This window comes from Lathamus discolor, chromosome 3 (assembly GCF_037157495.1).
Source record: "Lathamus discolor isolate bLatDis1 chromosome 3, bLatDis1.hap1, whole genome shotgun sequence".
In the NCBI taxonomy this organism is placed as follows: domain Eukaryota; kingdom Metazoa; phylum Chordata; class Aves; order Psittaciformes; family Psittacidae; genus Lathamus; species Lathamus discolor.
Window position 1 is genome coordinate 122,628,776 of NC_088886.1, and position 22,897 is coordinate 122,651,672.

Here is a 22,897-nt window from a genome sequence, read left to right on the forward strand (position 1 = left end):
TCTGCCCATGGCAAGGGGGTTGGAACTAGATGATCTTGGGTTCCTTTCCAACCCTAAATATTCTATGATTCTATTGTGTGCTTTACCCTAGTAGTCTTGATATGGGTGTGAAGGGGTTAAACTGAATTGTTGACAGTATCCTGTGAGTCAGAATAAATGACTGAACTGTCTCTTCTAATATTCCTCCCTGCCCCTTTGTGACAACGCTGTAGTGTCCTATCCACTTTTCTGTGCTGCCAAGAAATAGCTTCTTTTTAGTTGACACACTGTTTTGTTTGCACAATGGGCACACGTACAGCTGGTTCCATTTAACCCATGAGACTGCAATGGTTTGTGAAGTAGCTTCTTTTTCTTACTGTTAAAGCAAAGATTAATCTCTAACCTCTTTTTCTTTACAAGGGGATTTCTTCACTCTATTTCTTCAATACATGAAGTAAAGACTTTTAGGGCAGAAGAATCATCTGCAGTTCTTCTTTTGAATCTGAGTGTTTTTGCTCCTAGAAAAAGGTTTCATTTCTCTGAAGGGAAAGGATCTGGATTCAGTGGGAAGTCCCTATCCTAATAAACTGAAAAGTAGCTCACTTTCTTGGCAGAATTTGCAACCTGTGCTGTTCCACTGTCACTAACTCATTTTAAAACCAGTTCAACTATATCTAGATGAGCTGTTATCTGTGCAAACAGTAGTGTACAAACATTTTGTGCATCATAACTTAGAAGGATTGAGATGGAAAATTGCGTGGATTTCTTCCACCTTCACTGTATTGCTATTTCATACCACATTCACACAAATGCATTGTTCTACATATGGACATGCTTTTCTTATCTGTTGATCTCTTTTAATGTCAGAAGATATCAAGGTGGAATGAGATGATGTGTTTTGCTGACCTTGGGACCTCACATGCCCCCAGTGGCCTGTGCAGAAAGTGCTTTATTGGAAGGTGGATGCTCTAGCTATCAGAGATTATTGCGCATGTTTTAACATATAACTCAGGGATACCATTGTACTGTTGGACTTTTAGCACTAGAGGAGAAGGATATAATAAACTGCTACAGGAATAAAAGCCCCAGACAGAATTTCAGACTTTAATAACAGCTTTTGTTGCGAGGAAGCTCTGAAATTGCAGTGATTCTGAGCCAGGCCATGCTATAAATCTGAGACGTTACAGACAACTTGCTAGTAATGTTCTCTGAGATTTCTTACAGAAAATGTGGTTTTTATTGCAATATGCCTCCTCATTCCAAGAGGACTGGCAGCTGGTTCTGCTACTGTTTATGCCAACAAGGCCATAATTCTGTTTTTTCTCTTAATCACCAGATTAATTTTCTTCTAGAACATGAAACAGGGGCTTCCTTTTAGATACATGTTTAAGGTGGGTTTAAATTTGCTATGACCTCTAGGTTGGTAGTGTGCGATACAGCAGGGCAAGGCTCGTGGTTTTGGCAAAGCTCTACTTATCTCCCTCACTTAAATTCAGTTTGTGGCCTGTCTCTCTATTAGCTTCATTACTGAGTCCTCCCTGTTTCTGTCTACAGCCAGGACAATAAAAATACCATAGGGATTTGAAATGATGCATGCAACACATAATAGGAGAAAGCCAACTTCTGCCATAGTTTTAAACCAAATAAATCCCTAATGCATAATTTGTCTTGTCTATATCTGGCCAAATGTTCCCATGCAGTAATTAATGGCAACTGTCTGGTGAGCAATCTCTAATGCAAGGATCACTAAAGCTTTCTGTGAGAAAACTTTTGAGGAAAACCAGTGTTCCAAAATCATTTCACCACTTCTCTTGTCTTCTGAGGACCCACAGCAGCCTGAAGAATACAGAAACAACCAAAGTATTTTGCTAGTTTGTATTACAAAATTAAATTAATGTGAAGAGAAAATACATATCAATGTCATTGACTAGTGTCTTCCGTAGAAGAAATTACTCCAAAATGGGTTCATTGCTATAGATGTTCGACTGCGGCAGGGAGTGTCTTGGCTTAGTCTGTCTAAACCAAGGAAATATGGCACAGAGATTTATGTCCCCAGCTTAATTTTTAAGTTGTGAGCAGGGAGGGAGGAAGGGAAGTGTATTCAGTGGTATGAGGCTAGAGGCAAATTGCCCAGATCTGCCCTAAGAATTGTAAGCACAACTTAATTTCAGAAGGAGCTGCGTGACGTAATGAAAGGATAATGTGGTACACGGAAGAATCCAGCACCAGTACTGTCCTTACAGGAAATGAGACCCAGTGGTCCAAGTGGGCTTGTCCAGCCTTATTTATAGTAGCTGTGCCATACAACCTCTTTCATACTCTGACCTTGAAGTGGAATTAGGCTTACTTCTTTAGTTAGTGGGAAGCTGCTCCTCTGCCATATTGGAAGCATTTTCTGATTTCTAATCTAAATATATTCACTGTTCATTTTTCACCCCTGACTTCTGTTATCTCTAGTTATTCCAGCCCCTTGTGAGTCAGAATTGTTTTATTTAAGTATTTTTCTGTTTGATTTTGTTAGCTTACCTGTTAGCAGTATGCTATTGAATGGGGATAAAACCCAGCAGAGGGATGTTTATAGTGAACAAATGAGCCAATAGGGTATGTAGACACAGAAGTTAACCCAATTATGTTGCAAAACTCTAGCTTTGGGTGCAGAGTTGTTGCTCTCCAAAGGTGCAGCCAACCTCTTGTTGTGCTCCTTTGCCATCTGTTGCAAGAGGAAGTTGGAGGGCAGTGATGGCCTTATGCTCACTGTCCCTAGTTTGAGAATACGAGGGGTAACACAAAATAACACTTCATTTTGTGCTAATTCTAGTAGTTCCTAAAAATAAATAAATAAAAATGAAGATGAAAAAATTTTCCATTAGTGCACTAGGGATGAAGCTGGAATGGGTATTATTTGTTCTCTAACTTCTTTGCTTTCTGTTAGTAGCAGTTTTCAGAAGTATCTATGTTCCATTGAACATCAGTGGAATTTAGCACAGGGTATCTGAGTAACCATCTGAAAAGTAAGTTCTCTATGAGCTATGTTGCTTTTGTCACGACTCTCTAGGGAGGCAACACTGATATTTTTGGAGCAGAGACATTATCTGCTTTGCCATGGTTCTCTTGGGTTTGGGCTGAAATGGAATTGCAAGTTCCTGATCTGTGTGGAAATACGAAACCAGATGGCTGTCCCATGGTTAGATGCATGGAAAAAATGTGAGCGGTTACCTTTTTTGGATTGAAGGACTTAACACAAGGTTCGTTTAGGTATGCAGGTCATCTACCTGGCTATCTCCTTGGCCTATCTCAAACTTGTTCCTCAGTAAACCAAAATAAGATGTGCAAGGATCAGGGAAAATATAACTTGAAACATGGTACATTTTACTAATGGAGTTTACATGTCAGGAAAAGCTGGTAGGTCATATATTATGATAGGAGTAAAGAAAATAAAAATTTGCAGTAGCAACAACATGAAAAACTTTTTGCTCTGGGGTTCCTAAGAGTTGTTTTTTTTATTTAGAATAGTAGGTGAACCCCAGTGAGTGCTGCTTGCAGATTGCGTTGCTCCTGCCTCTGTCTGACCACTTGCTTGATAAAAGCCTTGAAATAGTGCAGTTAAATATATAAAGTTTGAGTTGTATAAAGGTTTTAGAGGAATATTTGAGTTGTAGGCTTTCTTCCAATTTCACCTTTCTTAAAGCATTAACATACATACAGTTGCTTTGTCCCAGTGAAGCTCATAAGGAGGTTTTGATTAGCTCTTCATCGTGAAGCACATTTGAATAGTTAATTGCAATTTGTATCAGTCCACCTTGGGGACTCGGAGCAACAGCCTGTCTTAGGCTACTGTGTTGCCGTATCTTCTGCTTCTTCAGCTGACCTGTTATATTCATACAATAAAATTGTTTTATTACTCGCATCCTCCTCTTCACAAAACTCTCTTGTGGACTGATAAGACTCCACCTCCCCCCACACTGGGAAGTACCAGATAACTCCCTTAAAGATGTCTCTTGTAGCCTTGCTTTAAATTACAGTTATGGGCAGTATTACAAAAGCTCAAAGGTTAAAGAATGTTTGGCTTGTATCTACTTAGGTGGAGGATTATAATGTGTATTTCACTTACTACTGCAGAGTCTGTAGCATTTGCTTCGTCTGCAAAAGCACTTCTACGGTTCTCGCCTGTGCTCCAGCTTTGGATGCAGTGAGGGCAAACCCAGATTTGCCTTCTTTTGTTTGCATAAAAAAATGTTGAAGCTACCCAGCTCCCCTCCTGTTCTGTGTTCCCCAAAAGTATTCTAATATTTGGAATTTGTAAACACAGGATTTGGGATTCCATGTGCATCTGGAACTGATAAACCATTGGTATTACAGAGATGTAACCCTTTACACCTCTAACCTAGGAATTCTCTGGAGAGAACTTACAGGCATGTCTGATGTAGATGCAGGCAGATTCTTAGCAGCTAAAACCAAAATGAAAAAGTTGCTGTTGAATGAGTGGAATTTTCATTGAAAACTGTGTCACTTGGGGAGGGGTGTATAAAGACTATAGAATCTCTTTGGCAACAAATACAGCCATAATATTTTGAGCTAGGGACTGAGGAGATGTAAGTCAAACAGAACTTGTCAGATGGTATTAGTGGAGGAAAGAACCTTCTGGAAGAGACAGGGTAATGAAAGAAAAAAACCAAACCCACAACCAGACGAAAACCTCAGCCCTGACAGAATCTTGCATCAGTTGAGGTTCAGTGAATGGCTTTGTTGAAAACACAAGAAAAGGATTTAAATAGAGAAGGGCTGATAAGGTGCAGGGCACCACCAATCTGTTTCCATAGTGATATTGCTCAGAGGCTTAAAGGAACGCAAATACCATCACAGCTGAACTCTATAGAAGATACCAGTCTTCCAGTGGTGATACTGGCTGGTGATTGTTTGATGTTTTTTCCCTATTAGTTGGATTTGGGAAATCAGTGGCAAGGAGAAAAACAAGGGCTTACACAAATAATTGGCTTGACAGACTTCTGCTTCCTTCCAGCTCCTGCTTTCTGGTTTTACATGCCCTCTCCACTCATTTTCACTTTGACTGTTGCAATTGTTAAAAACTGCATTCAGGTCTTTTTAGAAAAAGAAATAGGCACCCCTTGCTTGCCTATACTGAAGCAAACACAACTTTATACCAGTGTGGGGTTTCAGTATGCGTGTTTTCATGTCTGTGCAACTGAACCATTTACTTGAAAGTGAGCTCGGTGTGAGTGTAGCACCATACGTTAGGTATTTCATGTTGCCTGCTGTCCTAATCGTCCTATATCCATTGGGAAATTCACTGAGCATCACCTTTTTCATAACTGATGCTTTTCCCTTTGAAAAGCAGGGTCAAGCCCTGGTTAGAATAAAGCCTGTTTCATGTTACAAATACTGTGGTGTTGGAGTTCTTCCATTTTTCTGTTCAAAATTGCCATTCTGCAGATTTTTCTTAGCTAAGTGCACTCTGAAAATAAGAACAATCACCTTAAGTTACAGCTGTAAAGAACATATTCTAAGATTAAAAGCGTGCCAGTCATGTGTCTGCCTAAATTGTGGTAAATCTTATTTTTAATAAAAGTAATCTTTATTTAAATAAAACTGCAGCAGTTCTTGAACTTGAATTTTTTAGTACAAGCTGAGTAAGCAACCTAATAATAAAAAATTACACAGAAAGACAGTAGAAAAGTTCTTTGTGCTTCTTTAGCAGCTTGAGTTCAGTACACAGAAGACCGGGGCAGTATAGAAATGCTGATTTTTCTGAGAATGGCCGTTTTTAGACAACTCTCAGACATGACCAGTTTTGTCTTATAGATGGGTTAGCTGGCACTTACCATTACCATGATTATTCTTCTCAAGATGTTTGAGGCCATATAGAGTCATTGGAATTGCACCCAGCCTGGATCTGATCATTAGCCTGTTACCATCTAAGAACACAAACAGTTTGAATTGAAATATTATGTAAGCATTGAATCCATTGACCTTTGGAGTTAGGGAGAATTGCCTAGGGAAGAGTTTTGGCTTCAGTAAACTGATTATTTTTTTTTTCCCCAGAATTGATTAGTTGGCCCAAATTTTACCTTTAAAGTAATTCGAATGCATATGGCAAAACATTAATTTTCTGTGTGTTGATTCAATAGCTGTTTTATGAAGACATGTCCCAAAGGTGCTCAGAAGCAGGGGGAAGAAAGGCAAATAACTGCGAAAGTGCAGTGTCTTGGCATGACCATGCTAACTTCTTACATACTATTCTAGTTAGACTGTGTTTTTGTTTTGGTTAATGAAACAGGCTACTACAAATGTCCTGTAATAGCATAAATTTGGGTATCTAACTTAGACCATGATAATGACAACAAACTTGGAAGAGAATACATTTTAAAATGGATGTTTCTGCAGAAACTGTATTTTGTGTTTAAATCAGTTTTTACATACTCCATGGCTTTGTTTTTTTGTTGTTGGTTTTTTTTTTTTTTCCTCTCAGTCTGAACCTTTCTGAATGCCAACAGAGCAGATAATACTCATTAAATTCTTCCCCTTTCCCACTCCTATCTTAAGGAGAAAAAGAAGTTTACATTGAAATTTATCATGTTACTTCTTGGGACAAGTTGGGATGATCCAGGAATCGCAGACAGTAGGGCAAAAGGTTTCTCTCTAAGTAGGATGGAAGAAAAATGTCATTTTTAACTCTGCTTTTAATGAAAGATGCTGTTCTATACTGTGCTGTTGTATTTTATATTAAATTCTGTAAATTAGTGGGACACTGAAGATTCAGTCTCACTTTCCTTTCCAAAGAGATTTCTCTGGAGTCCCCTACTCCAGTGGGAGATTTTTCAGAGATTTCATATATAGTCTTGCTACTGAGCTGTCAGTCAAATATCTGCCTACAGTTAAGTGAAGGGGAGTTACAAAGATGAAACAGACTAGCTTTTCTTAGTAGTGGCAGGCAGAAAAATGAAGCGCGGTGTCCGTCTAGAAGTTGCAGCTTGAGTGGTTCGCACCGAATCTTAGGATGGTAATGTAGTACTTGGCTTGGTTACTCAGAAATACTGTGACACCTCTGTTTGTTATGTTTATTAGCTTTCAGTCTTTCACCCTCATCCCTTAGTAAAATGAAGACCTCACAGCCTCTCCCAAAACTGGTAACCTCTCAGTCTGCCTGTAGTACTGGTTCATAGCTTATACATTTGGACGGTGCATTCAGACTTAAAGTTTACGAAGCTGACTCTGTCATCCTGATTCTGAACTTCCCAGGTTCTCAGCAAGCAATGCGACATTTTTATCACATTTTCATTTGTGTGGGTGATTTTTTTTCTGGTGTGAAAATCTCTGTTTATTGAGCTTTCCTGGAACTCAAAATGTCCTACATCTCTGCTATATTCTGTGAGCTTAAAGATGCACGTTCTGAAAACTCCATGTGGTATCTATAGGATACCTGCCTAATTGTTTAGAGTATAAAAGACCAGTGTTCCCAACTTTAAAGACTGTGAAATCACATATATATTTAAAAGTAGTAATAACATTCAGTGTTGTGTTCCTCATTGTGGCATATCATTTTCTTGAAAGTCCTACAGTCGAAGGAATGTAGTTGCATTTGAAATTTCTGCATGCCTTGTACAGCTTCTTCAACAGTTTGCGTCTATACTATCTGGGTAATTTCTGTTTGAATATGAAAGGAGCATTACATGTTTGGCTGGAGTCACAAGTAGTATAACTCTAGTTTTTGCTCTGGAGCTTGCATTTGTATTTTGTTTATGTCATTTTGGCTCTCTGCACCCAAATGCTTGCCTGTGAAGAAAATGCATGTAATTACACCTGTAGTCTATGAAAGTCTGTTACTAAATGGCTAATGACAGAAATAGTCCACAGGCTAGCTTCCTGTATAGTTAGAATCACACAATTTCTTAGTCTGAGCAGATTTACTGTCACAATCTCTATAGCTGGGCTTTGTTGTACTCCACACTAGGAAAGCTCTCTGACATGACCCTTGTTTTGATACTTTACTTAGGTACGTGTGGACATCTCCATTATCAGTGCAATTCACTAAAGGTGTCTCTTGTATCTTTGGGATATTGGAGAAATGTATTAAAAAGCTGAGCATGACAAGTGCATTGTCATACTCATGCTTGTTTTAAGGCCGATTGCTGCTTCCATAAGAATGGGGTGCCTTTTACCTTTAATCCTTACTACTTTAAATTCAGTTTCAGTGAATACAAATATTGATTTTTAAAATCCATAATAGGCAATACTGTTAGAAAGATTTTTATAAAGACATGGGTGAAAAAACTGAGAAAAATCATACTTACCTGTCAGATCAAATTTTCTCTAACAAACAGGAAATGAATGTTACACTCTAATTCTGACAATCCAGTTGTCTAATGTATATCTATGCAGAAGAAACTTGGTTTGCTGTAGCTTGTGAGTTTTATCTGTCATGTCTGGGATTTCTTTGAGAATGGAAGGTTGCCTGACAGTCCAGAAGGAGGTAATTTTGCCTCTCCTTGTTGGTACATGGGCAGTTTCTGCCTCTTCGTATGTCCTGTTGTCACTTCGGTAGGCCAGGTGCAGCCACCTAAATTTTACCATTCTTTGACTAAATTAGTACCTCATTGTGTGGTAGGATGTTCTATCTATCCTGATATTGTAGAAAACATCATTCATGCTAGTACATTAACTGACTGCTCAACTGCACACAAAGATAGGCTTGGATTAGTTAGTGAAGCATGCTACCGGCTTTTAGTTGAGATTAGACATTAATTCAGCATGGTGGACCCGTTTCCACACTGTCCACACTGTCATCTTCTTAATAAAGAAGGAATATGGTGATGTTAATCTGGAATGTATATCTAAGTAAGGAGGGACCTTTCAAATGTTGCATCTTGGAATAGAATAATATACTCAAACTCCAATTTCTGTTCCTTTTCAGTGTAATGTGCTTTTTATTTTCAGTCCTGATCCAGTTCCCACTGTGCTTGGGTGAATGCTAGAGTTAGAAAGGGAAGGGTAAGAATATGAGAACAGGGAGTAGGGGAATGGGAAGGAGGAGGCGAATGTGGTTGTTGGTAGCAGTTGATACTTCAAGTGCTGGTCCAACTTCTCTCTAGACTGAAGATTAGAAACCTTTTCATGTTGCTGTACAAGCACTAACAGACACAGCTCCTGGGCTAAGGAGTTTCCACTTAAAAACACGAAGGTGTAATCCTCATACAAGCAACTCTGTCCTGGAAAGATGAAGTACCTCAACAAAGGTCACTGTAGTTACACCTCCTCACAGAAACGGAGTGGCTCACTAATGCCTTCTGAGTTCAGGGCATTACTACCAAGCCAAGCTTTTTTTTTCCCCTAATGTTTTCTACCAGTGTAGTCAACAAAACAGAGTCAGTTACCAAGCAGCTGGCAGAGACATTACCTGGGCTGTGGAAGGAGTATGTGTGCATGTTCTATGCCCAGGATAAAACTACAGTTCTGCCTTCCAAGGGCCTTTGGTAATACTTTTCTCTCACTTGCAGGCAAGCAGTATTCTACCTGCGGATTTGGTATCTTAGAAGTGTCCTGAGCCAGTTGTGGTTTCGGAAGCCAGTGTTGCATGCACAGAACCCGGAAGCTCTCGGTGAGAAAAAAGCAACCTTTTCCAAGTATCTTTTGAGGTATATACTGAATGATTATTTGTTTCTTAGGAGTTTATTAATACTGGTCAATCTTTGTCATAGTTAACTTTAAAGAACTAGTGAATTAGGAGCTTTCTTCTACTTCTAAAGGAATCTGTATTAATTTTTCTTGCTCTGGTTGTTCAAAATGAGAAAATGACCTAGTCATGTTGCAAGGGAAAAAGGAACATTAAAGACAATGAACAATCTTTCAAAGGAAGTGTCCCACTGTGAAACCTGACACCAGTGGTTTGGGGTTTTGGTTGGTTTTTTTTGTGGGGGTTATATTTATGTTCGTCCCTCCCATCCTTAGTCACCCCTCTTCTTCTGAGTGATGTGGAAAATGTGGGTGCCAAAAAATAGCTAGATGAAATATTGATAAATGTGGGAATCCCCTTCTTAAAACAGAGGCAAATTAGAAGGCAGCTGGTTTTCATCTTTTCTGTTAACTTGGGAGGTGGGTGTGTGAAGAATTGAGGCCACTGATTTATGTCCCCATATCATGCTTTTGGAGGAGGGGAGAAAGCAAGAGTGCTGAGGGTGAGAATCAAGCACACAACATTTCTTCAGGCTGCTATTCATTATAGATTGGCTTTCAAGAAACTGAATGAATGTTTTTGGGGTGGGTTTTTTTTAATCTTTTTGTCTCTGCTCTTTGTCAAACGTTGTAAGTGCTAGGGATGATATGAGACTAATTCGTAGTATGTTTTATTCCCAAAACAACTTTCTATTTGAAAACTTTATTGAAGTGGAATGAGCATTTTCCTATGTTTACAACATTAGGGAGATGTTGTGGTGTGAAGCATAGTGTCTGTGTAAATTCTAGACTGACTATCAGAAATGTATTGTGTTAATAAATACAATTGAGGATTTGAGAATCCCCATGCAATATATTAATGGAGAATGTAATTTAAATTATTACGTAGAACAAGTGGTTTTGGCATTACTATGGATAGTAATTCTTTCAAGTTATCATTTCTGGGGTAGGCAAAAAACAAAGGAATTATAATACGAGAATAAACCAGAAACATTTATTCTAGCATTTTCAAACATTGTACCTACAGCTCTGAGTATAACTCAGAAAGGGTTGATAGAACTGAGAAGGTTTCAGAGATAGGCAGAAAGATCAGAGGTAGAGAGCGGTATCCATAGATCCAGAGAGTAAAGTAAGGCTCTTTAGCTCAGAAAAAATCTTGGTTAATGGCTGAGGGTGTCATAAAACTGAAAACGGCGTGGAGAAGGTATCAAGGAATAATTGGTCATAGCTTCCTTTGCATAAAGGGAGAACTCAGTAAGACTCAGACAACAAGCTTAAAACAATTCGTCATTTTCTCTTTGTTTCAATATGAAGCATGTGCAGTTGATTGTGGAACTCACTGCAATGAAGTGTCACAAAGGCCAGAATGGGTTCAGGAAGAGGTTAAATTCATAGAAGTTAAACTCGTGGACTATGAAACACCAATGGTCTGGCTTCTTAAGTCCTTAAACTACTTATTGCCAGAAGCCAGGATGGTGTATCTGGGGAAGAATTGCTGTAAGCTTACCCTTGCTTTATTTTCTTTCTCAAGGCAAGAGCTACTGATGGTCAGTGGAGACAGGATATGCATGAGAATGAGACAGTGGGTCATTTTTATGGCTTGCTTTCCAACATTTCTGGCTGTCTGACTCCATTTACAGACATGATAATTTGGTAATGTTCCACTTAATGATCAAACTACAACCTTATATTTATTGTGTATTCCTCTCTTCATACATCGAGGTATACAGTAGCTCTGTTTGCCAGAGCATCATCCAGGAACTTCTCTGTGTTACCTATTCATTGTGGTTCCATGAATTTTGTGAGTTATTGCTTTGTGAGGTCCTGATTCTAACTCTGTACTGTCTCTTTTGCAGCATCTGTTATGCTCCAGCTTCACTTGCTGGCACTTTAATCATCTTGGAAGGTTTTTCACTTCTACTTATTGGAGTTATTTACTGTTGTTATCTAGGTAATGTAGCTATTGCTTTCTTAGTTAGGACCCATGCTTCTTTCCAGCCACTAACCTTTCTGTTTGTCCACTTGAAGTTTTAAGTATTCCTGCCCTGAAATAATGGGGGGGGGGGGGGGGAGGGCGGGGAAACTTCCTGCTTTTGTCATGGAAAGGGTGTAAGTGTGGGGTTCTGGTTCATGTTTGTGAATTTGAAGGAAGCAATACTGTAAACCTTTAGTGCTGTAAGGCTCCTTTGACAAGTGACAGACAATTGTGTTTCACATGGGCAAAAGGAAAGTGAGAATTTGTTGTTCTGGATTTTGGTTGTTGAATCCTGTAACTGCCATGAGTGAATTCCAGGTCAATGCCAGTGTCATGTTCACTGTGAGCCAATGCAGCAAAGCTGCGGGGGCGCGCTAGTTTGTTGACCTCTGTAGTGGTGTGCTCAGAAAGTGTGTGTATTTTTGCTGTTGTCCCAGAGACAGGGTTTAGGAACTTGGAAATTTCCCACTACAATCCATAGGAAATCAGCAAGTTCTTACCAGAAAGAAAAGAATTCTCATTCCTTTCTGGCTTACTGCCTATTTTTGTGGTCTATGTAATATTCCAGCTTTCACACTCCTCTGGGAGTGCAGAGGTAACTGCTTTCCTCAGCCATGCGTATTAAAATACAGTTTGCATACAATGTGAATGTATGCAACTCTAGGCAAGCCATCTTCAGGGAGCTGAGGAAATTGTTGTGCCTTCCAAAGAAGGATGTCACATTGAAAAATACTGTCCTCGGAAAATGAAAGAACTGTGGATTAAACACAGGACTTCTAAGCCAATGAGGTAGGATTTCTTCAAAAGGACTAGCTAAAGTCTGGGGGCTAGACAGATACCAGTTATATTCTACTATTATGAAGGTTTCAAGCTAACTTTCTAGGTTTTGTAGTTGTGAAGAGACTGTTCAAAGACAGCAGTAACTGCTGCAGCAATAGTTGCCTGAGTTGGCTGGCAGCCTGAAACAATAAGCCTTGAGGTCCAAATTCCTCTCATTCATTCAATGGATGGCTAATTCAAGTGGCATTGATACAGCTTTAAAGGTGAACATTAACTCTCATTGTGCATCAAAGCAGCAAGGAAAATGGGAGGGGATGTAATGAAGGTGAATAGTATTGTGTTGGGCAGTCTTAGCACAAGGTGAGTTAAACACTTGGCTTCTGAGTATCTGTGCAGCCCAAGTCTGCTCAATTAAAGAAATATTAGGTATAGATGAACAGCAGTAAACAATGGAAAGTATGAAGTAAACAAAGAGAAAGGGAAAAATGGACCTTTGTCATAACATTTCAACTGGAGTTAGTCATGTATTTGCCTGCTGACAATCTCATGCTCATTGAATTCTTTGACACCCTTGACATGTAAAAAGGTTTGCTTACTTGCTGGATTTGGTTTGTTACCTATCTAGCCTGAAGGAGGAAAGACTAAGTATGCTTCCTACCTGATAAGTAGAAGGTTATGAGGTATGGAATTGCATGCTGTGTTTTGTTGCTGACAAAAGAATAATTTCTACTTTTCATTTAGAGCAAAATGGTTTGTTTGAGAGGGGAGAGTAGTGTTGCTATGTAGTCTGGCTCAGGAGGAATTGGTGTGCCCTTTAAAAATGGGCTTGTGCTCATCTGTGTTAGAGGACATGGAAGAAATTTACTGTATGAGCTTTTATTTTAAGGCAGTTCCAGCTGCTAAATAACCATTCTAGAAGGCCGAGATGAGTCTAAAAGTCTCCTTTCTCTGTATCACACTCATTAACTTAATTGCTTTAATTACAGGTAGTTATTGATATTTTTCAAATTTTTCTTATGCTAAAGGAATTTGGTATCATGATTTAGGGAAAAGACTGCTAGCTGGAATGACTTCAAAGTCTGGAATGAAGTCAAGTGGTATGAAAGCAGAAAAGGAAAGTAGTAAAGCTTTCCAAGACTTTCTGCGTAGATGTATTATCCAGCAAGAAGAACTCTTAGATTCACATGGAAGTGAATTCTCAAAGTCAAAAGCAGATAGACATTGGAAGCTGTACATAATATGGGAATATTAATATTTAGTTATAGCAAAATCTTCTTAGACTGTCCTCTCCCTTTGCAGATTCTCCTTGTCCAAATCCATATGGACCCTAATGCCATTGCAGTTTTTTGCCTATAGGCCTGGAAGGTCAAATAGCAGATTTAGTCCAGAATATGTTTCTGGACAAAATTGTCCTAATTCTATTCATTGCACCTTGAACAGGAAGTTCCCCCAGGAATTATGAATCACTATTGGGTTTGAGCTTCTCTGGGTGCCCATTGCCGAGCACTGGCCTTCAAAAATGATGCTGTAGGTTTTTCCATTCCAGATCCATTGGTTTCTTAACACATGCCCTACCTTTTGTTTAGAAATTCAAAACCACAATGAAGTGGGCAGTGAGGCTTTCATGTGCCTATGCAAAACTATATCAGGGCCAGCTTTAAGTCTGCTTAGTTTAACACTCTGTCTTGAGTTATTACTTTCCCTGATGCATCACGTACTTTCCTAAAGAAGGGGCCAAATGCTGTGAAACTTGTTGGAAAGGTTTAAAATCTTGACTTGTTCTCTGTTCCACTTGTCCTGTTTTTCTCAAACACTCCACAATTGGTAATTCCATTGTCTGTCCCATGTTCTTCTAATTATAGAATCAGCTAGGTTGGAAAAGACAAATAAGATCATCAAGTCCAGCCTTTACCCCAGGACTGCCAAGTTCACCACTAAGCCATGCCCTAACACTAAGCTCTGAGGGGCACCACTAGGGACCTATCACCAACTAGTTGTGACACCATTTACCACCACAATTGAGCTCTGCCATCCAGACAGTTTTTTACCTACTGTAGACCTATCCAGGCCATGAGCAGCCCTTTTCTCCCTCCTAGGTATTTTTCCATTTGGCTGGTTTTGGAGACTTCTGATCTTGTTGCCATAAACTCCTAAACTGGCTCATTTTCATGACTTGTAACTTGTTACTTGTAACTTGTTATAAAATTTTTTAAGGGTGGCCAGTATCTCCCAACTCTCCATTCGTTTTCCAGTGTATGAATCTGACAGTCTCTCAGTACTTTTAAGCTGATGCTGTGTCTATGATCTTGCTGACCTTCTGACCTTTCACAGCATATAAAACCATAATACCTGGAGAGCAGTTGACATGAATGTGTCAGATATTAATGCTGGTGTTCCTGGAGGCCTTACTGTCTCCCCAGTAAAACAGGACCAGAGATTGTCTTTGTTTCCCTGTGGCTGAATTCAGCCAAGATCCATTCCTACCCAACTTCTTAAGTGACTTGAAAACACTGAAATGAATTGCCTTAAACCCTAATAAGTAATTTCTATTACTAAGAAGGATGTATTCACTGCCAGCATGGTACTGGTGCTGAAAGTGGATTACATTAGCCTTTTGTTTGAAATCAATTGAGTTTACAATTCCACTTCAAAGTCTTTAGAGCTTTAAAATAGATCCAGCAGAAACTGTTTAACAAGTCAATGCTGTCCTGGGATTTGTATTGTTCTATCTTTAGTTGTGAGGAGGAAAGACTTCATTTTCCTGTACTTTCACTTCACCGAATGGTAGTGGTGTAGAACAATAAGCAGCCTATTCAGTTTTGCCTTACCACTGGTTCGCTAGGTTTTACCTAGGTGCAGATGCCTCCCTACATAATGAATTACAATTCCTGCACAGTTTGAGCGCTCTCCTTTTAAAGCTTGATTTATTGTTACATTGCAATGTCCTTTTAGATTGTTTCAATTTTCAGAAGTTCAGTTATGACAATGAATCCCTTAAAAAGACTTTATGGAAGCTTGGAGCCTTTTAGACTTCACATGTTAATTTCTTATTCCTGCTGTACAAAGGGCAGCACATTGTTTCAGTGACCCAAGCAAAACAAAGCGTTGGTTTAAGGTGCCGATGATACCCTACCATTTCAAATTCGTAGATTTCTCATCCACTGTATGTGTTCTAGTGAAACTAACAAACCAGGAAGCCTTAGTTTAAACACCAACTGCTGCTTCTGAGCTGGGGAAGCATTTTCCATACAATAAAGGGCTTTCTTTAACCCCCACACAATGAATAGACTATTTCCTGTGTAAGTAGGCAGAAGGGGAAGCAGATAGTGAGCGGGTGAGTACCACTGTTTCACCGAATGTTCATCTTGGCTCTCTCGTTTGTGGCTCAAGCAGCAAGGTGCGCTTTACCTTAGTGAAAGGCTGCATCAGTCTTGGCCCACTTTTCAAACCTTCTCACCCAGGAGTTTTCAAACCAATTCGGGAGTAAAACTTCCATATTTTTCAAGGGCCACTGGTTTGGAAGATGAAGTGAATCAAACTGTCAATAAAACACCAACTCTCAATAAAAGTCATGGCTGTTTCCTTTTAAGAGGTGAAGTAATTTAATCTCTACTTGGAGGAGAAAGTGTAGAGACTGAGTTATTCACAGAATCTGTCAAAAATGAAACAGATAGTGAAGAACAATGTGCCCTCAAATCAAGCCTGACTCCTAGTGTGTTGAGCATGCAGATTTTTCTGTGGTTCTGCACAGAAGGAACCCCAGATAGTTCTGGATCTCCCCTACCTCTTTTACCCTCAAGGACAGGAGAAGGACAGACTCATTACAGTCTTACAATTTAAAGACCTTTTAAATGCATTGAGACACTTCCCATGCACTTCCCATACATTAAGTCATGCTGAAGACATGAAGTTCATAGCTGGTGTGTGATTCGGGCAGTGTCTGAAGCAGAGTTTCCCACAGGCTTTGACACCCGGGTCCTGATTCCTTTGAGGTAAATTACATCTGGTTTTGCACTTTTTTTCTTTGAGAAATTACCTCCTTCAGACTAGCCTTTATCTTTCCATGAAATGCTTTAGCTGTGACAAAGGTGCCATTTTCTTAAACAGTTTTGCCAGAGAAGTCCTTGTTCATCCTATGCCACCCCCTTAATGTCCTGTCTATTTCAGAGGAACTTAAAGAGAATTCTGTTGTCCAGTTCTTACATGCAGCATCTCTGACACCTAACACAAGGCTCTGCCTTGTTGCGCAAATAGAAGCAAATTTGGAGTATTCTAGCAGTATGAAGTGCTAAAGTTCTGGGCTGTCCATAGCATATGCTGTTCAGAGATTCCTTGTTCATGTAGCAAATGCACAAAATACGAGCATTGGAACCAAACAGATCTTGGTGTAAGTAATAGTTAATTGACTGTCTCTGTAGCTGTTGTTTTATAAAGCATGCCTACAGATTTGTTTTTGCAGTACTAGCAAAGACAAAGAGATTTAAATATCAAGTGAGCAAAGCTTGAATTGGATTTTATACTTTAAACTTTTATCTTATGATTTTTAATATCTCTGCATTCCAGGGTGCATAAAACTGATTATAAGACTGGAGATTTTGAGCAAAGAAGACTTGTTTTTGCCTTTTCCTGAAGACTTGTGCTAGGGAAGAGGAGGGGGAATATAGTAAACCCAGACCTTGTGTTTAGATCTTGGAAAAACATTCTAATATATATAAAAAAAAAAAAGGCTTTGAATGAACAATAACTGGTATTTATAAATAGTTTCCTCTGGGTGCACTCTGCATCCTAACACAAGCTCTTCATTACAGACACTGGTTTCCCTGTGCTGGTACAGGAGACACATCAGCGCCTCATGCTACCAAGCACTGTGGTTTCTCAGAAGGAAGAAAAAGGCTTAATGTTATTTGTTCAACCCAGCCAGAGATCTACTGTTTATAATCTGAAATATCATAAGATCTGTTTTCAATTACCTTGTGCATATTTTTTAAAGAATTAAATTTCCATCAAAGGATTTTGCGAGCTGTTTGATCTCCCTGTGTCTAAAGAGCCCAATCTGACTGGAGATAGTTTTGTCTGAACGCACAGAACACAGTAGTAACAAATGTGCCCTTTGAGTGTGTGTGACTTTAAGAGAAATCAGTCAATTTAATAATGAGAGAAGAGATGGTGGGGGGCTAATTTCCAGTGTTAGCTGTGGAATGGTTAGCTAAAGGCTCCATGTGTGAAGACACTGTGGCTCTTTTGTGCTGTATGGCTGACTTAAGCTTTTGTTTTCTTCTCTGTTAATCTGGATATAGTATTCCATTTTCCAGACATCTTTACGTGTGAGATAGAGCCCTACCCCACTGTGAGAACCTGGAAACAAAAGATGTAGTGTTTTTTGTTGCACTGAAAAAAGACTGCTTGTGATGCTATTGTGCCAGACTCTGTACAAGCATGCAGATTCTTTGCACTGAATTTCAATACATAAGTCAAAGATAAAAAGAAGAAAATGGTAAAGAAAAACAAAATGGTTTTATACAGTGTCAGATGTTTCAGTTCCTACTACTTGATCGTTCTGCCTGCTAGGCCATATTATTGTTCCAGTGCCAGGCTCTAAAAAGTATACTGATGGAATTCAGATTCCTGCCACTCCTGGATAGAACCTGCATTACCTAACCTAGAAAAGTAAGGCAAAAAAAAAAAAAAAAAGGAAAAAAGTTGACAGTTTTGCTTTCTGTCCTGATACATCTTATGCAAGAAACACCTGAAAAAATTGGCTTAGGTCTCAAGAGTGATAATTAGTCCAGTGGATTAGCATGCTTGTGATGCTATTTTAGCTTTGGAACTGGCCTGGATATGTCTGTAGAATACTGTACTGCCCTGATTAAGCTTACATGAGATGTAAGAATACTTTTGCTGTTCTATTAAAGTAGCTGTTACGTTTCCTTTATCAGCTCAGCTATTTAGAAATAATTCTCTTACTGCAGTCAAGCAGGTACAATGGCTTTTGATTTCTTTTCCTGTCATCCTTTATTTTTGGGGAATCCTAACATGCAAGCAGAGGGTTTTTTATTTATGTTGCTTCTTCCCAACATTTACTGCCCATCTTAAATCCAGGTCTTGTTTTGGTTCAATTGAAAGTTGGGTAGCTATTGATATTGCTTGTAATATGTACTATCTTGCAGTCCTCTTTTAGAAAGCTAGATTTATCTTCATTTAACCATAATGGAAATATATGCTATACCAAGTTAAACTGAAATTAAGTCAGGAGCACTTAATTACATGTGTCTGTATAGTGGCATTTGATCCATCTTTTGCGGACATTATAAACATTACTTAGGAAATGCCTGTGATATCACAAATAGATGTCAGGTAGCAAATAAGCAGCAGTAGGTAAAGCCTTAAAAAGACAAAGAGCCTTTCTATGAAGATGTCATCCGTATTAAGAAGAAGGAAAGAGAAAGCCAGACACACTCTGTACAGCAACAGCATGGCTGTATCTAAACAGAAAGGGGCCTGTTTTTTCCAGAGTTTCCAGTTAGTGATAGTAGAGGCAGTAATGAGATACAGAGCTGCTTTCCATCCTACTCTGCCAATTCAGCTCCAACAAAGGTGCCAAATAATTTTCCATTTATGAGCTTTTCAGTAGAAAACAGCTTTAGCAAAATCCCTGCTCTTTTTTTCTATTGAAATTGTTTTTCCCAGTTTGTGGTATTTGCTACCTGCCTGACTGTCATTAGGGTGGAGCAATAGAAGATTTGTATAAATTATGTGTATGGAAAATCCCTAAATCATTCACTAGCTGTTTCTTAGGATTTCTGGAAGGGAAAGTAGTGACATCTCTAGGGATGGTTTTTATATCAGCTGGGCCTGATGTGTTTAGCAGGCTAAATGCTACAAATAAATCCATCAGTGGTATCAACTGCATCAGAGCTGAATTTTTTTCATTTATTAATACATCAGTAAAAACACAGCATCCATTTCCAAGAGTCAGTGGAAATGGATCAAATTCAGTATTTATTTTTATCTCTGCTGTGTTTCAAATTAGTGTTTCTATACAGCATGTGCAAATCCATTAATATCTCCCAACCTTTGCTTCTACTGAAATCTGAGGGGAAGCTCCCTTGTATCAAAAGTACCCTGACTGAAGTACAAGATGCTCTGCTTCTAGGTGAGTGGTTAATTCTAAGGATTTATTGACACCATGCAAGCCTTAATGGGCCAGACCGTTTTGGTTAATTGGTTGACTTTTCCTTGTTTGGTTTTGTATTTGTTTTTTTTTTAACCGATATTGTAAGGAGGACGTATTACATGTGCTAATTTGGATCTTACTGCAAGGTAAACTCATGTTTAACAGTCATGTGTTGGGAACAGAATGTCCGTCACAGAAAATCGGATGCTACATCTGAGAAAGCAGCTTTGGAAACATTTTGGACTAGTACTAGAAAAGCAAGGAAATGAGGACTGTCATTGGGATGTTGTAGGCTAGAGATCTGATTAAGCCCTTACTGAAACACAGAGAAGGGAAAGAAGCATCAAGGGGGAGAGAGGTGGGGATGTTATTTCATGGTAACACTGCAGAAACAGTTACACACTTACCACATCCAATTCTAGTAGCCACACTTCATGAAAGAGGCTGAAATTGAAAAAGATTCAGCAAAGACATGACTGATCAGTTGTCTGTAAAAATGTCGTGAAGCCAAAGATTAAAAAATCTGTCTGTTAAAAATGTGACTCTGATCATAATTGTACCTACCTGGACAGGAGGTTACTGATGGTATAAATAGACCCAAAGGCTGGAATCTGAAGGAGAGTTTTATTCTCACTAGAACTGAGATGCCAAAATGTTTAATGATCTTAAAACCAAAAAAATAAATATGGCTTTAGAGACATTTTAGGGTGTCTGGATGTCTTCTCTAAGTGACTTTAAATAAGTGGAGGAATTCTTGCATGATTTCTTTGGGCTCTGTCCCACCAAACTCAGACCAAATGATTGGAATAATCTCTTCTAACTCAGAGCTTGGTACAGTTCTCAGTTTCCAGTTTGAATTAACTTCAGACTTCCAGTTCATGGTCCGGTTATAGTCTATCTGAAGACCTATGAAGAAGTTAATTAGTGTAGTCTGATTTTTGGAGGACAGATATGTTATAAAGCATCTTTCTAACTGGTGCTAACGCAAAACCTCATTAAGGGGGGGGGGGGGGTGGTGAGTGAAACAGAGAAACTTAGGGAAAACTCAGGCTTAATGAGGGTGATTTGGTGTTTTGGTTTTGTTTTTTTTTTTTTTTTTTTCTCAGCTGTAGCCATGACCTTTAAAAAGAGTAATAGTAATTTGATTGAAGAGAGCCACAAAGAGCAGCTGAGTAGTATCACTGTTCGGTGTGTCAGCCACAGGAAGGCCTGCTGTCTCTTTCTGTCAGGGCTATGGGAAAACTGGTAATGTTTTAAAATGCCTCACTCCTCATCTCATACTCAAATTGAAACACAAAAGAAGAACAAGCTCTCTTTATCCTCAGTCTGTTTCAGGAGTCAGCTACTGATAATGAAAACATGTATGATATTGTGCAAAAAAGAAGGACTTATTTTAGGAGTAACTTTCAGTCTTTCAAAGAAAGTTGCCCCTGTATCAGCTGCAGGTAAGCCTGTAAAACATCTAGTTAAGAACATATTAATCCGAGTTTGAAGGGAAAAAAGGCTGAAAAGCAGTTAGGCTTTATTATGCAAAATTTTCACGAGTAACAGTACAGTATTTCCACCACTGAGTGAAAATTTGGCCTGTGTAGTGCTTTTCATAGAATCACAAGGGTTGGAAGGGACCTCAAAAGATTATCTAGTCCAACCCCCCTGCAAGAGCAGGGTAACCTACAGTACATCACACATGTGAACACTTTTTTTTTTTTTTTTTTTTTTCAAGTAACCATGTTTCAGAAGACTGTGTTTATTTCAAAATACGCAAATCATCCTGGGTGAATGCTAGAATTCAGGCTTATAAATTGCAGTTAGCAATATATGTAGAAGAAGGCTTCATGCTTTCTTGGGCATTCTAAGAAGCAAATAATCTTCAGGGAGGTGGCAAATTCTTTTCTATGTATGCTGTCAGTCTCTATACCTCTTCTTTCAGACTTTTAGTATGTCTCTTGGAAATATCCAGAGAGAAGGGGATGGTCTACATGTTTTTAAAAAGTTATTTGCTTCATCTGTTTTCACAAAGCTCAGGCATACATCAGTAACCCTGAAAATTTTGCTGAGTTCCAATTTAAGAGATGGTACCCATAATTAAAGTTCTGTGTTCAATGCATCTTAGGGTGAATTGTATTCATTATTAGAGGGCATTATAAACCTAACACCACCAAGCTTGACTGAAACAGTGACTAATCTGTAGGGATTTCTTTACACGTGAATCTGCTGTCTAACATTCCTATCTTCTCTATTTGCAGATTCCTTGGTAATCCATACAGGATAGTCTGCTTCTGGCCAAGGTGCTTGCTTTTTTACCAGGCATGTTGTCTCATGACACTTTCTATATATTTTCTTAAGTTCTAGGTGTAGCAGCCACTTTTGCATCTTAACCTGTGTTAGCTCTTACAAAGGAAAAGGGGAAGCTGGATTGTACCTTTTTTCTGTACCTGTTAGCTCTGAGTGGGGCATGATGCTGCACTAGACTTATCCCAGGTCTCAACTCATTAGCAAGGCACCAAACCAAGTCTAGGTCTGAGCTAGATGTAAAGAGAATGGCTGAAGAACTAAGATAAAGCAGTGGCACATTATCTGTGGATATGAAAATGCACTGTATACTTGCATGTCTTGGAGTTTCGAAACAATGGGGAGGGAGGAAAGGCTCTCCTGTGGGCAGGCTTGCTGTTAGAAGTGGGAAACAATTTGCCTTGCCATTCTTCAGGGAAGAAATAAAATAGTTGTTTTGGGGAGCTCACTGTAAAAGGCAATATTTTTCTAGTTATTGAAAATCTCATAGGGCCAAGCAGTGGTTCGGGTTTGTTTCTACACAGGGAGTGGCATGTATTTTTGCCAGACGTGGCTCAGCTCTGATTAATTTAAATCCTGATTAAAGGAAAATGCTATGTTTTGCGATTTGATTTTTCCCTCCCTGTCCCCTCCCCCATCAAAAATCCTGACAGAGCAATAAAAAGAATACAGGCTCCCTTTAAGAGGCTATATTAAAGGAACTGTACCTCTTCAAAAAACTGATGCAAGTCATTGTAATCCTTCCAGTCCCCCCTCGTGAATAGCTGCTGTTCAAATGGATTCAAAAATCCCCAGACTGTTAGATGAACAGGATTATTTTATGCAGTCAATGAAAGGAAAAACAATGAACTACTATGCACCATAAACATGAAAATTCTAGATGAAAACATTTTTGCAAATTACGGTTTTATCAGTTTTGAAACTACTGAAAGATCTGAGGTTCTTTTTCTTCCTTTTAAGGTTAAAAGTTTAATCTGGTATAGCCTTCTTTTGGTTAAAGGGATGTAAAT

The 22,897-nt window shown here is 39.0% G+C and overlaps 1 protein-coding gene across 2 annotated transcripts in view; it reads left to right on the plus strand.

Annotated features, from left to right (window-relative positions):
* The window catches only part of MYLK (myosin light chain kinase), a 218,269-nt gene that overhangs the window by 16,342 nt on the left and 179,030 nt on the right, over nucleotides 1-22,897 (plus strand). For both annotated transcript variants that reach the window (XM_065671419.1, XM_065671420.1), the window contains exon 2: nucleotides 9,492-9,629. The gene's annotated coding sequence lies outside the window, so the exon portion shown is untranslated. The remainder of the gene's footprint in view (nucleotides 1-9,491; nucleotides 9,630-22,897) is intronic.